At 35.6% G+C, this 13510-nt stretch overlaps 1 pseudogene; it reads left to right on the plus strand.

Annotated features, from left to right (window-relative positions):
• Positions 1-1441: 1441 nt before the first annotated feature.
• On the plus strand, positions 1442-6359 carry LOC143651406 (calcineurin subunit B type 1-like; annotated as a pseudogene).
• Positions 6360-13510: the final 7151 nt, after the last annotated feature.

The raw sequence follows: 13510 nt of genomic DNA on the forward strand, positions 1-13510 counted from the left end.
CAACATCATTTGTTGAATTTTTGTTTGTTTGTTTTGGGGCTTTTTTGGAGGGTGGGGGGTGGGGCATAAGATGACTGCATAAGCCAGGAAACGAACTCAGGTCTCCTGCATGGCAGGCAAAAAATCCACCACTGAAATACCCTTGCACACCTATGTGTGTTTTAGTTTATGATATTTTTGAGTAATCTGCCCTTGTTTTTGTTTGCTTGTTGTTGTTTAATTCGAATGCCTATTTCAGCAACCTAAAGCTATGTGCGCCCTCGAATTATCAATCATTTCTCTTCATAGTCAGATAAAGAAAGTAAGTCCCACTCTTCAATCCCTGTTATTTCTATCCTCTTGGTTTGGGCACTGAATTAAAGTTAAAATAGGTAATAATTAGGTATTAAAACTGTATTCTCTAATTATGTATACAAACAAAGACCATTGCTTATGGGCATCTTTGTTCATCGTTGCTTTCTGATTCTACTTACTGCCAAGCATCTCATTAAAATATTTTCTTTCAGAAAACAGTTTTTATGCTCAAAATACTCAGGTAGTATGATCCTAGAAGCTACTTCCTTAACTTATTTTTTCTTTTCTAATAACAAGGAACATCAGCCTTATTTTGGTGTCTCTTGCTCCATTATTTCTGTAATCAACCACAAATAACTAGCTTTGTTTGTCTGGCAGTTTATAGCCTTGAAGACAACTAAAGTAATTTTACATCTTTTGTCAGCTTGGCTCTTTGAACTGCCCAGGGCTTTTCAAAACAATTTAAAAATATAGTTATGGCAGTTTCCTCAAAATACATTTTAAAGTTTCTCACAAATGGCTTTTCAGAGTGTTATGATTGTGTCACCCAGCTAATATGGAGAATCAAAATGTAAGAAATCACTTTCAACATCCATGAAACAAAGTTGTAGTAGGTAGAAGGGTTCTTGAAAGTTCTTTATTTTTTCCCTCACTCAGTTTTATGAGCAATTTTCAAAGGCTCCCTGCAATATTTGCAAATATGATTATAATTTTCTTCCCACAACTAATTGAAGGCACAAAACTTGTACCCACCAGTAACCACAATGACCACAGAATGAAGATGAAGTAGTATAAGGTTGGCAGAGTGATTCATTGTGCCTGAAATGTTTGCAATTAAACTTAATGGAGGGGAAATAGGCCATACTTTATAAATGGTTACCTCCTTTTTTCACTGATTCAACCACATTATTAAACACAAATAAGACTACACTTTCCCTAAAATTCACAATTTAATTCCAATGTCTATTGACTCAAGTTAACACAAATTAACTCAAATGTCCACTTTCAGCAGTATTTCAAGAAACAAAGATAATTGCTGCTGATGTATTTTTCCAAAACTAAAAGACGTGAATTTGGAATAGGGTGGATAAAGTCAGAATGAAAGTAAAGCCAAGGGAAAAGCAAGTTCTAATTATCTAAATGCACTATGGCAACATCAGTTACCAAAACACCATTCGAAACACCATTAAACATGATTTTTCAGAGTCTGAATTCGGCTGCTGTGGTCAGCCCTTTTCCCTTCTGCATTTTCTTTAAAGGAACAAGAAATTAAAGAGAAATGAAACCAATGAAGTAGTATATCAATAAAAAGTATTAAAAAATAATCATTTAAACCAACACTTATAATTGTTTAACCGGCTTTTTGGCTAGCAAAGTTCCTACTGAACCAAAACATTTGTATGAACCTTGTCTGAGTTGCCAGTGTCTCCCTTTGCCTCATTTTGTTTTAGTTCTATAGACCATTAAAGAACCACAACTTTTACTGGACTGCACCCTTCTTGGGCATGTTAATGGAACGAGTTTGTTTTCCTTCACACCCACAGTACCCTTCAAATAAACAGTCCCACTATATGGACTCAAAAGTAAAGGCACACACAAAAAATGCTAGCTCTGTTTTCGCTCATTGTTGAATTCTCATAGTGCCGCCTTAAATTCTTCTAGGTTCTTAGAATAAGAGCCTGTCATTTCATATTTGAATCAACTGTGCCGTCTGAGAGTAGTGTAATAACTAATCAGAAAACCGTGCGTTCTGTGAGAAGGCAAAACTCCCCCACAGTTTGAAGATCTTCTAGTTCACTTTACAAATATGCAAAGTAAATTTCTGCAGTTGAAGTCAGTTAAAGACTTCAAGCGTTTATTAACTACTTGGTATGGCATTTGAAATATTTTATTTATAAAACTTTAAGGGTTTGAAGAATTTTTAAAATTAGATTTTTCCTCTTACTAATAGCATTATGTTAAAAACATTTTAAAATTAATTAAGGTACAATAGAGTATAAGGCCAGGCTTTCACATATAAACAATATAAAGATTCCCAGACTCAGTAGGAAGAGTCAGAATTTACCTTTAGATTTTCTACAGTTACAGTCTGTATCCTTCCTTCTTACTGTGCTTGATCATATTTTGTTAATTATTCTAAGTAGCTTCTTTCGCTTATTTATTCGTTCATCAAATATTTATCCAACACAGATATAAGGTGCTAAACACTGCTCCAGGCACCATGAAGTAAAATAAGGAAAATAAGTCAAAAGTTTCTGTTCCTACATTTTGATGCAAATAAAGGAAATATGTACCTTGACATACCAGAAGGTAAAGTGTATCAAGAAGAAAACTAACGGGGAGGGGTGAGCAGTGAATTAGGGAATGGGAGTTGTTTGTTATTGTAGTTATGTGAGTTTAAAGACACACTCTGTCCTAAGGGGCCAAAGGGTTACTAGAGCAACTAAGATTAACTGGACATACTTTTGTGGCCAGGGGCTTATACTAGATCAGACCCATTTTCACCTTCACAAGCCACACAGATATGGATATTTATCCCACACAGCTGGCAATTACATGTGACTTTTCTCAGAATTAATTAATGAGGTCTTGACTTTTATCTCTTCTTTGCTTCATGTTGCAAATTTTCTACAAAGCCAAAACATTTTGTAAGTGGATTCCTGGTCTCCTTTTGCTACTCTTGGTAATAGTCAATTCTATTTTTTCAGTTTTCTTGTTTTGCACTGAACTTTCAGTGAGACACTTAGAAATAATGTAAATTCACGATCTGAGAAATTATCCATTTCATTATCCAATCTCCTATAGATGACCAGTTGTCCCTTTTTTTTGCAGTAGAATGCATGTTTTTCAGAAAATATATCCTATCTTCTAAGGTCAATGTAGGGCTTGAAGGGAATACAGGGAACACCTCATGCAGTTGTTTTTAATACTGGCTCCATATTTGAATCACCAGAGCAGCTTTAATAACATTGATGCCTTGACCCCACATCAAGAGTTTCATTCAGTTGTCTAAATTGGAGCCTGGCACTGGTATTTTTATAGATCTCCAAGGGGGCCTCTGTTGTGAAGCCAGAAATCAAAGTTGGGTGAGCACCTCCTACATAACCCCCAGCATCTCCCCACCCCAGACATAAACTCAGAATATATGTTTTTAACAAGATCCCAGATGATATGTGTGTTCATTAAAATTTGAGATGTGCTGGTCTCTATATACACTCTTAATTTGTGGATTATGGAATTAGAAACTAGGGAAGTTAAATTTTTTGCCCATGGTAAGTGCAGAGCCAAGTTGAGAAGCCAAGGTTTTGACTTACCAATTGAGATGCTTCAGTATTCCCCATATGTTGTTTATCATGAGGGATTGTCAATTTTGAAGTAACGTGATGCAAATCAAGAGCAAAAAAAAAAAAAAAAAAACAAAAAACCTGCTTGGGCTAATTAACGAAAAGAGAAAATCCAGTCCTGTTAAATAAAAATTATAGAATACTTTTAAAAGGATATCTCATAAAGCAAAAAGATCCTGAGTGATGAATACTGATAACTTGGTCCTATTCTAAAGAATACATAAAAAATTGCTTATCATAAAGAATTTGTACAAATCTTTAAAAATTCTTATGCCAACCAAGAAATGTGTTTTTTTAAGTACTCCCATTTCATATTTCATTTGCTTCATTTTACTTGTTTAATCCGATTATCAAAAATTAAGCAAAAATAAACTTTTCTTAGCCATTAAGTAGCATAAATTACAATTGTAGAGTTAGGTTTAATGATTTAACTTTTATAGGAAACCATTTGGCCAATGTTAAGATATTTTTATGTACTTACAGCATAAGTTGTGGTCTAAGAACCTCTTTACAAACACACACACACACACACACACACACAAATATATATATATGTACCATATATGCTATATATAAAAATGGAAGAAATTTTAGCCTAATCTGTACCTATTCAGTTTAATTTATTATCAGCAACCTCTGAGCTGACAGTGGATGGCCAGATAATTTTTTTCTATCTCAAAATTGGGGTTTTTTTATTGCCTGAATCAAAGGATGCCATTAAACCCTTTCTAAGACACAGGTTACAAATCGGAACTGGCTGTATTGAATTCAGAACTCTTGTAAAATGTCCCTAAGGAGAAAAATTACTCTCCATGAGAAAATGAACACAGCTACATGCTTTTACTAATATATTGGAAATCCCAAATTTGGGATTGAGCTCCATATTTCATTACATATTTTTGTAATATCTGTTTTTTATATGTAGGTTGCCACTTTAAAAGCAACATGAATGACTTGCTCCCACCCAAATTGTCAATAGTCCCTTTGCTAACTAGGAAAAATAGGAGCAGAGGGAGAGAAAGTAGGATCAAGAAATGGAGAGAGAGAGAAAAAAAGATTTGCAGAGAGAGGGGGAAAGGAAAAGGGAGGATGTTGGGCAGGTAACGATTTCAAAATGGGAAAAATTTCAATACTTAGAAGCCTTTATTAACAATGTATAAATGTCCTTTGATTACTGTGAGTGGGAGAAAGGAGGATGGCTTAAACATCTTTGCTTATATATAATAGCCCACACAGACTACATTAAAAGAACATTACAGCTGTCTCAGGAAATTCACAGTTCAGGGTGAAATATACCATATGTCCTCCGATACCTGCTCACAGCAGGGTGCATTAAGACAGCCATTAAGTTGACTCCCTGTTGTGCCTAGGTGGTGGAGGACATATGGTGCCTTTCACCCTTGACTAATGTTTCCTTCTTTTCATTGTTTCCTGCAGCAATGTGAACGTCTTCTGAACGTTGCTCTTCTCTTTAAGGAGATTGGGTCCTTCACCAACAACCATCCTCCTCTACAACACACACATATACATATACTTTGCCCAAAGTGATTTTTCTCTAACTAACGTACTATATTTGATAATACATACCCATGGTTAATCAAAGAATGAATTAAACTTATGATTATGCTATTGCTATGTGTGGGCTGCAAAATGAAACAAGGTGTCATCTCTAAATTAAATATGTGAAAACTGTAGATAATGAAAAAGAGAAAGAACAAATAAGAAATGCAGTAATCAAGTAAGTTGGGTAGGAATGAAATACAGTAATTCATTATTTTCTTTGCTACCTGTAACAAAATGTGATTTCTCAATTGCATTCCTAAATTGAAAGAAGGCACTTTCCATGAGTTTGAGGAACCTAACAATAAAAAACAAATTCTCCTTTCTCTCCTCTTTCAAACACACTTCATCCATATGCTCTCATGAGCTTCTCAAGGAATGATGCCAATAAAGAGCAACTATAATATGGAAACAAATTTAAATGCTATAGCAGTCATTGTTGCTTGCTTATACTATGAATATTAGCCTTTTTTCCTTGTTTACAGAGCACAGTTTAGCTTAGATACAGTCTTCTCAGGGATGATGACCCTTTCCCAATCTTAAGCATAAATAGTGATTCAATCTATTTGGTTTGGGTATGAGTGTGGGATGTGATACAGACCAATAAGTCCTCTGGGTGTCTGTAGATAGTGCTTCTGGAAAAGATTGCCTTATCCCTAAAAAGTAAGTCTGTGTCTACAATTGGAAATGAGGTGAGTTTCCCCATGGAGATATGCTCCCACTTTGACCAAGAAGAAATCAAAAGGCTGGGAAACAGCTTCAAGAAACTGAACTTGGACCACTCGGGCTTGCTGAGCATGGAGGAGTCATGCCCTTGCCAGAGCTGCAGCAGAATCTACTGATGCAGAGAGTGGTGGACATATCTGACACTGTCAAGAATTGTGAAGTGGACTTCAAGGAGTTCAACATGGGTGCCTCCCAGTTCAGTGTCAAGGGAGATGAACACCAGAAACTGAGGTTTGCCTACAGGATCTATAGCATCAGTGAAGACAGCTACATTTCCAACAGGGAGCTCTTCCAGGTGCTGAAGATGATGGTGGGAAGCAACTTCAAGGATGGGTTATTCTGGATACTGGTGGGAATGGGAAAATATCCTTCATGGAATTTTATGCTTTAATGGGAAACCTGGAGAGCCACGAGAAGTTGACAGTAATGGTGTGATCTTTTCTTTCTAATAGAACCACCTGATGACCTCTTTTGCTTTCTTCTCTCTCTTTCAAGATCTGCTCAAGATTTCCAGCAACTACCTCCTCTCTGGTTTACTTGGATGTATTTTTCTTTGTGTCCAATTCAGTGTAAATGGATCCTTTGTCATTCAGCAACTAAGACCATACTTCAGTGGTGTGTGTGTGTGTGGGGGGGGCGTTGGGAGGGCATGATGGAAGGAGTATGGTGGGAAAACAAAAGGAAATGACTTTCATAGATGTCTTTTTCTTTGTTTTGATTCAGAGGCCAAAATGAAAAGAATGAAGAATTTTATAAAGTTTCAAAAATATGAAACTATACATATATGTTTTTATTTCTCACAGTTTTATATATGGGAGAAAATTGTGCAATTTGAATTGTGTGTGGGGTTGTGGTTTTGAGATGTCTCTCAACAGATCAGTAAAGTATTGTTTACTTCCTGTTGTTTGCCTTATACACAGTAGTCTGTAAGTGTATTTACGTCGATTGGCATATTTCCAGGGACAAATACATTTCTGTTTGCAGAAAAAAAAAAAAATAAGTCGCAGGAAAGGGCAGTCTCCTTTGCGAAACCCACTGTCATGCCTGGAACTCTGACAGTCATCTTGAAAGCTTGAGAACAGATATTAAAACAGTAAGAAGGAAAAGGAAAAAGAAAAAAATCATTTTAATCTGTGGATACTGTTGCATCCCTGATTCAACCTCTTCTTAATTCCTTATTTCCAACTTTTAACGTATATTTATCAATAAGTTAACATCTATTTAAACAGCATGAACTGGATTGTGATTTTTCTTTTCTGAAAAAGTTATACTAAGGAAAATGAACATGTCTGCATATCTTCTGGCCATGTTTGATTAGGATTGGAGTATAATTCTCTTGGAGATGTAGTGTTGTACTTCTGCCAAACATCAAAAGCTTAAAATGTCTACATTTCATGAATATTTGGGGAATGAAACATTGAATGATTCTGCTCTAGATTTCTCTCTTTTGTGAAACTAGGCTAACACGTCTTTTTTCTCCTTTCTTCCATATTCAGGAGATTTGTATAAAGAAATAAGAGATAAGCTTTAATCCATTTAAATTCCATTTTAAAAAAGTACACTTATCAGACTTTTAACTGTTTAGCCTTCAGAAATAAAGCAAAGCTACCATCAATCATATTTAATTCATTTTTTATTGGTGGGAAAAGAATAAAAATTAAAATGCTCCAGCTTTCTTCCCTCACTAACTCCCCCAATGGTCTAACTCTAATTCATTTGCTTTTCACCAAATCCCTAAAGAAAGAGTGCTAAATGGAGAGAGAGAACAGATAAAAAGGAAAAGGGGGTTAAAAAAAAGGAAAGAATGAAGAAGCAAAGTAGACCAATGGGAGAAGACCAATGCTCTAGAACAGGCCTTGAGATGCTTTCAGGTGAACACAATTGCAGGACCACCACACATCGTGCATAACCAGCATACCTGTACGTGGTTGTCCTGAGGAAAGGTCTGTGGGTGCCTCTGGTGAACTAAGAAGGAGGATGTCATCCCATCTGCCTTAAGGGAGAATCCTGGTAGGAATAACTAGTCAGCTAGTAACAGAAGAGTGATTAAACATTTGGAAGAAAAAGATTGGGTTGAAATAAAAGTTCTATTAATTTTTTCTTGTTGTCTGGTCTTGGTCAACTTACCTAACCTAATTTTCCATTGCTCATGAAGAATCTTCCATAGAAACACTCATATTTAAGGTAATGTACTGTGGGAAGGCTAAATGAGATCACCCCCATGAAAAACATATTGAAATGCATTATGCATATGTTCAGTAAATCCTCCAATCTCCTGTCTCGATAGCCCCGAGGTGCAAAGCTTCTGGGACTTACCATTTCCTGTGAGCTGGTGAAGTTTTCCAGCTGGGGTGTAAAGACTCTCACCAGGATTGGCCCAGAGTATTTGCTGAGACAAAATTAAAGTGAAAATATACTAAATGTATCTAACATTCCAAAAATATATATTTTTTGACATCATGTACTTTTTTGATTCCTAAGTCACTGTGAGTCATCTGAGGCAGATATTCTCCCCACTTTTCAGTGCAGGAACTGGTCACCAGGTATCAGCCATCATATTGAAGGCAATTTATTAGTGACACAGAAAGAATTAGAGCCCTAGTTACCCTGTTCTCACTAAAGAAATGATCAATGGTTACTTTCAACCCAGTTGAGGCAACTGTGTTAGAGACATTAATAAAAAAACATTTCAATCGAATTTTTGCCAAATTGGCCATTCAAAAACTGTCTAGTTCAGTTGTTCTTATTTACTGGTGGTTATTAGAGGGAGGTGAGCACTTTATCACCTCTTTCTGATGGTTTTTACCAACCAATGTATGAGTCAAGATTATGCTGCAGTGAGAAACAACACACAAACCTCAGGGGCTAAAATAACAGAGGTCTATGTCCCTTGGAATCTCTTAAGGGTTCTAATATTTCTTAATCCTCCTTATTCTGGGACCAAGGCTAAGAGAATAGCAATTAGCTAGAACATGGCTTGTAGCCACAGCAGAGGGCAAAGGCAAAAAACGTCTAGGCAGGTTTTGTGGCAGCAATTAAATGCTCAATAAAGAAGTGATTTTTTCAACTCACTAACAGTGTTCACACCAAGGATTTAAAGGTTCACTCCTACTATGTGCCATGGAATATGAAGAGATAGATATATTCTGTAGAAAACAGTAATAACTCCCCACAGTGAAAGCAAGTCTTTGAACAATTTCCCAAGCAAGCAAATATTTATTAACAAGCAGACACTAAATTAGTTGTAAATTTTTATTTTTTTATATGTTCAGGAAGGTCCTATTTTTGTCCTCAGGCTCTTCGTCCAGCACCTTTCACAGAAAGTTCATACTAAGGAAGGATATTTTTGTGCTAGAACCATTCAGTGATAGAGGCAGATCGGGAGACACAGTTCTGCATGAAGTAGGGAGAACACAGAAACAAGGTATCCCTAGCCCTGATCTACTGTTGTCATTTGGGTCAATTTACTGGATTTCCAGTCTTTGTTTCTGGAAGAGTGATATTCCCAAATAATTATGGTGGTGGAACCAGCCACATATCTTAAACACTGCTCATTTCATCAATAAAAAGTTATTTGTGGCAACCCATATGCTAATTAACAAAACATTTGTCGTAGGTTTCAATAAAGATCTTTGAACAGTTTGAACAGCCACCTTTGGCAATGGATTTTGGTTTAGGGCATCTCAAATGCAAACTATCTGTCCTTTGCTATAGAATATATCACCCCCAAATTCTGTTGCATAAAACGAAAATCTCATATTTCTGATGCATCTATGGAGGTCAGCTGAACTGAACTGTGTTCTCTTATTCATCTGTGGGTTGTTTCTACCTTGCATGTCTGATTAACAGGATTCCAGGAACATACTTCTCTGGCTATGGCAAAAGCACAAGAATTCCATGAAAACATGCAAGGTCTCTAGAGGCCTAAGTTCAAAATCGTCACAGTGTTACTTCGGCTTCTTTGTTTTGGCCAAAACAAGTCACATGGCTAAGCCCAGAGTCAGATGGTGGGGCAGTTCTCCTCAGTCATGGAGTGAGGTCACTGCAAAGTTGCAGAGTAAATGCATGGATGTAAGAAAAGATACACCATAGGTGAAAGGTAATGCGTGTACCTAAGGATAGATAAAAGTGAATTCAAACACTCATGCATCTATCACATTCCGTTTCACACTAACTAGTGTATTAAATTTCAAACTTCCTCATTCTCTGCATCCTAAAATGTGTACAGCGCCATCACCTGACCCCCTGTGATGGTCTATGACAATTACTATATTAATAAAAATCAGTATTTTTTAATAACAATTCAAAAGATGTATTGGGCAGAACAAAGGAAAGGAGTAAGACCTTGCTTTCAGCTCCCCAAAGCAGAATGAGATTCAAGGTGAAGGACTTGATTCTATAACTATATTGACTGAAGATCAAAGAAAGCGAATTCTCAAAAAATGAAACAAAAAAGCCATATACGTTACTGTTCCTTTATGTGTAAAAGTATACAGATAAAGCATATTCCTTCGCCCACATATCTGTATTTCTTGCCTAGCAGAGTCTAGATTTATAGGAAAAAAATATTAGTTTCTGGTGACATGCTTAAAAATTAGTGAAATGGAATGCTGTTATATAGAGTACGTAAATTATAGAAATAGTAAAAAGATTCTAAAGATTATTTTAGCTTTGCCTGCTTTCTGATCAATTTGATATTATAAGATCATATTGGTGGAAGGCCGTGAGACAGTGGCTCAGTGGCAGAATTTTTCTCTTCTATGCCGGAGACCCAGGTTTGGTTCTGGGGGCCTGCCCATGCACACACACACACACACACAAAAAAAAAACAAGAAACAAAAAAACAAATCTTATTGGTGGAAAGAAGGGCATAGGATATGTGACAAGGTATGACGTACTCCTAGACAGAGTGTCGAAGAATAAGATAGAAAAATGCATGTGAATATCTTGAAAACTGTAAGATGTGTCATCATTTTCTCTGAATTGTATTAAGCAATTTTAAAGTTGGTTGGCAGTAGATCAAAGTCGATATCACAACTGTGTTCATGTTGGTTTCTGCATTGCAAAGATCTAACAGTGATTTTGTACAGGAAGCATATGCCTTCTTAATTACATAAAGCATTAAGTTACTTACAGAAGATTCGGGAACCATATGGCCCATTAGAGTCAGAAGTCAGAAGGTAACAGAGACTAGGATTTCTTTGCTTTCTAACTAAATGGAGCTGCAATGAGGGATTCTTTTGACAAGCTAGGAACCCGTACAGGATTTCATCTTTTCATTTGGGCCCTTGAAAAGCTCTTTATTTTATTCTAAGAACGGCTATGGGAGTGCAACTCCCACTTTGTTCATTTTGACCTAACTTGATCTATCTCCTGCTAGATTGCAACATGATGTCACTACATATTTACTCACAGAAGTCTGACTTTTGTAAGTCAAGGATTGTGTCTTATACAGCTGGGTATCTATCTCTAGTCTTAGTAGATTCTCACTTAACACTTCATTGATCCCTCTGATATCTCTAAGACTGGATGCAGTTTATTTCAAAGCTAACATTGTATTAGTATAGAAGAAGATGACATTTCATGAAAAGAAAGATCTTTTTGAATATCGTTCACCTCCTGTATGTATAGTGGATCTTAAAGATGGAGGATAATTGATTGACCAGAAAGTCTGTGTTGTTTTAGTGGGTAAAATGGGCTCAGCCTCCTTACTTTCAACTTGAGATGTTTATCAGGATTACTTTTTAAGATCTAGATTTTCAAAATTGGTTTTAATTAAGAACTTTAATTTCTAAGTCATAAGTATCCCTTATTTATTGTGGATGCATACGTGCATAATATTGGAGTTGGAACAAATTTTTTTCTAGATTTTTGAAAATTTGTCTAGTTATGGTCCTCAAGGAGATACAACCACAAAAGAGAAGGGGATTTTTCATTTTGACCCCAATATATGGTAGTGGAAAGATAAAAAACAAAAGTCACAGGTTACACTTCTATTTTGCTTTGGAAAGAGTTTCAAATGGGAGAAAAGATAGGGAGAGAAAAATTGCCATATTGTCCTTCACATAAATGAGTTTCACTAAGTTCTTAACATTATTTCAGTAAATTCACATGAGCACATATATTTTGTGCCTTCATCTCATATACCACGCCTTTTGGAAAAGTCAAATTTGTTCTTGTCCTGAAACACTAAAATGGTATTTTCAAACAAGAGAGAGAATTTAAATGGATATCACTAGTCCTTTCAAAAATTAAAGATAGAATAATTTAAAATTATCATTTTGCAAAGTTGTAAGAATAAATAGTCCTTTTAATGTCAAAAATATGCCATGGTCATCTAGCACACTAAAAGTCATAACATTAATATAGCTTGAATAAGAAAATAGATGTTAAAAATGTATTATGAAATCACTATTGACAAAAATGTATTATGGAATCAATAATTGCTCCTTGAATAAAAAGTGTAATTTATTAATGACAGGTCACGAAAATACATGCTTACCCATTTGTAGGGATAATATGTGCACATATATGTAGGATAAATATATATTATATAGAACATGCATAAATATGTGTGTATAAATAAATAAATATATATATCAAATAATTTTTATATTGGTCCTCTCAGAGAAACTCTCACTATATGTTAGAATTCAATGAAAGGCAGATGTATAAGAAAGTACACCAAGACATATTTTGTTCAAATGCGAAACATTATTACGTATATTTTATTGACCTTTGCCAAATATGACCATAACATTAATGATTACATTTTACTGCATGTGGGCTGTTGTGAAAAGATTCTCTTCCTGTATTTAATTCCCCAGTTCACTGCTTCACCAACCAGTGCAAAGTAAGTAAGTGCAGTGGAATCTCAAGTGGCATCTGTTTGTATTACATTTGTGCATATCTAAGAATAAAATTTGAAGGACAGTATGAATCCATGGTGACATTCCATGCAGCCCCCTTACCACATAAGTCTCAAGGGGTATAACATAAGGGGAGAAGATAAAAAATTACAATATAATTACATGTGGAAAAGGCCTTAAAATGCAAAGAAATAAACAACACTTCATGTTAGCATTGGTCTTTAAAAAGAACAATTCTTAAGAAAAATATCTTGGAAATTTGAGTAATTAAAAATAGTCAAAAATAAAACCAAATAAGCACCAAATTAAAAGCTTATGGTGGTTGGAATGCCCACCTTTCATGGTGGTTAGAATTCCTGCCTTTCATGCAGGAGACCTGGCTTCGATTTCTGGACCACGCACCCAACAAAAATAGTGAAAATAAAAATAAAAGCTTCTGATACCTTCACTACAGTCAAATTTTGTGGATGTCACTGAATTAATAAAAATATTTATGGTTTTTTAAAGCTTACATAATCTAAGCACTGAGCTACCATCATGCATGTATCCTGCATACCTACTGTGCTTGTGATTCCCTGGACAAATTCCTGCTCATACTTCAACTTCTGTTCAAGTGACCCCACTTCATGAAGCACATCAAGAATTCCATGAGTATTAGTTGTTGCCCACCATCAATCATGTCTCATATTATCTCTACGGTGGCTCTTGTAACCTCTA

Source organism: Tamandua tetradactyla, chromosome 12 (genome assembly GCF_023851605.1).
Source record: "Tamandua tetradactyla isolate mTamTet1 chromosome 12, mTamTet1.pri, whole genome shotgun sequence".
NCBI lineage: Eukaryota > Metazoa > Chordata > Mammalia > Pilosa > Myrmecophagidae > Tamandua > Tamandua tetradactyla.